The sequence below is a fragment of the Octodon degus genome, unplaced genomic scaffold (genome assembly GCF_000260255.1).
Source record: "Octodon degus isolate 3935 unplaced genomic scaffold, OctDeg1.0 scaffold00045, whole genome shotgun sequence".
Taxonomy (NCBI): domain Eukaryota; kingdom Metazoa; phylum Chordata; class Mammalia; order Rodentia; family Octodontidae; genus Octodon; species Octodon degus.
Genome location: NW_004524621.1, coordinates 2,480,037 through 2,482,261, shown reverse-complemented (window position 1 = coordinate 2,482,261; position 2,225 = coordinate 2,480,037). Strand labels below are relative to the sequence as shown.

Genomic DNA, 2,225 nt, shown 5'->3' with positions numbered 1-2,225 from the left:
GCAAACAGAGACTATGAACAAAGAAACAGTAAGCGAGGTATTTGCTATCAATCTTTATTTATATGATTGTTCTCTGGGAAGCACTGCATTTCCAAAGCTAGGCCTAAGGCAAGTGGAGTAAGGCACGTAGGAAGAAACCAGAACTACAAGCCAGCTCCAGAAGGCAGTGGCTGGCAGAGGCAGAAACCAGCAGCTGGCTGTGCCAACTGCTGGCATACACCACTCTCTGGTGTCATCTGGTGACATCAGGAATGCCAGCATGCTGTAGCGAAATGCTTTCGCCATAAAAAGTTCTATTCCTTGTGCTCATTTGATGCAAGGTACTAATAAGGTCTATGCGTGCAGAGCAAAAAGAAGAAAAAGTAAAATAAGCGAAGGCCAAGAGTATCAGGCACATGAAGAAGACACGCACATACTCTACGCATTCAACCTCACGTCGACATGATGGAGCAGCCATCCGTGTACAGCAAACCACCTTGGACCGTGCAAGTCCGCGGCGAGTGCCCGACGCAGTGAGAGGGTGCATGCGCTTCCAGACCAAGTATGTCGCTGAGTTTATAGGGAAACGTTTGAAATGTTGTTTCATGCTTTGAAATGTTGCTTCATAACTTGAAATATCACTTCGTGGCTTGAAACATTTCTTCATGGTTCTAAAAGAAAGGGAAAATATTAGGGCATAGACTGTAAGAGGGAGACAGAGAATGCTTACCACATATTCATTATGCAGCATTGGTAAGGAGTAATATCGCCTTTAATTGATAAACCTGCCCTTTGTGCTATAGAACAAAGAAAGAAAAGCAAGTTTTTCTCATGGAAAATCAAGGCACCATTTCTAACCTTTCTCTGTACCAACCCATACTACAGACCAGAAGGAAGTCCAGCCCTCCAATTACATTTTCCAGCGTGAATTTCCACAGGAGACAGGGAGGTAAAACTTATGGAGATTAGTGCTGGAAAGGAAAATTTCAACAAAATTCACGTTTGACACCAGAAAAGTAATCTGGACAAGGCAGTGATGATTTTAAAAAGCAACAGTAGGGCTGGAGAGATAGCTCGGCAGTCTAAGTGCCTGGCTGGCAAGAGCAAGGACCCAAGTTTGATCCCTGGTACCAGATGCTGTGCCAGCCCCAGAAACCGCGGGCACACCTTGCTGGCCCCAAATTCCTATTATCCCAGCTCTGGGGAAGCTGAGACAGGAGCATCACCAAGCGGAGTAGCGAGACCCTGTACGAAAGAAAGAAAGAAAGAAAGAAAGAAAGAAAGAAAGAAAGAAAGAAAGAAAGAAAGAAGGAAAGAAAGAAAGAAAGAAAGAAAGAAAGAAAGAAAGAAAGAAAGAAGAAAGGAAGGAAGGAAGGAAGGAAGGAAGGAAGGAAGGAAGAAAGAAAGAAAGAAAGAAAGAAAGAAAGAAAGAAAGAAAGAAAGAAAGAAAGAAAGAAAGAAAGAGTAAGTTGGGTCAGGCATGTAGCTCAATGGTAGAATGCTTGCTCTGCACTGAAAGAACCCTTAGTACTGCAAAGAAATAAACCTAACAAAATAAAGAATTACTCAGTTCTAGATAAAGATTTCTGGACAGTGAAACCCCGACTCACAAAAACAAAAACAAAAACCAACAAAAGGGTGTCTGGCTTTGAGATGTAAGTATAGAGGTGATGCAAAGGGAGAGGATTATTTCCTTGGAAAACCAACGGATTGCTTTTGCTGTTGACTGCTTTTGTTGTTGACGTCATCCATCAGTATGCAGACTAAAGGTGTGTTTTCTGGAGAAAATATGTGAGAACTGAGTTTTCCGCAGTTCATACCAAAAGCTGTTTGTTCCCCTGCTCCTGGTCTCATAAGGGGATATTTCGACAGCCCACGATAGGCCTTTGGGAGAGAGAATTCACCCTTCCACACTGTGCATAGTCTCCTGAGATAGCACCCAAGATTCTGCCTCAAATTCCAAATACCAGAAATATAAATTTTTCATAGTTCACTCATCACTACGCTCCCCCTAAAATCATCCTTTCAAATAAAAAATAACCTGGGTGTAGTGGCACACACCTTTGATCCTAGCACTCAGAAGGCTGGGGCAGCAGGATTTGCTGTGAGTTCAAGGCCAGCCTGGGCTACACAGCAAGACTTTGTCTCAAAAAAGCTGAAATAATTATCCTAAGCTGCCTTTCCAGAAGAAAAAAAATCATTGAGGAATTCAAAACTTTTTTTCAAAAAAAAAAAAAAAAAATCTT

At 42.2% G+C, this 2,225-nt stretch overlaps 1 protein-coding gene across 1 annotated transcript in view; it reads right to left on the bottom strand.

The window, feature by feature from the left end:
• Positions 1-266: 266 nt before the first annotated feature.
• The window catches only part of LOC101592417 (SH3 domain-binding glutamic acid-rich protein), a 58,174-nt gene continuing 56,215 nt past the window's right edge, over positions 267-2,225 (bottom strand). The window contains exon 8 of the mRNA XM_004631935.2: positions 267-650. The gene's annotated coding sequence lies outside the window, so the exon portion shown is untranslated. The remainder of the gene's footprint in view (positions 651-2,225) is intronic.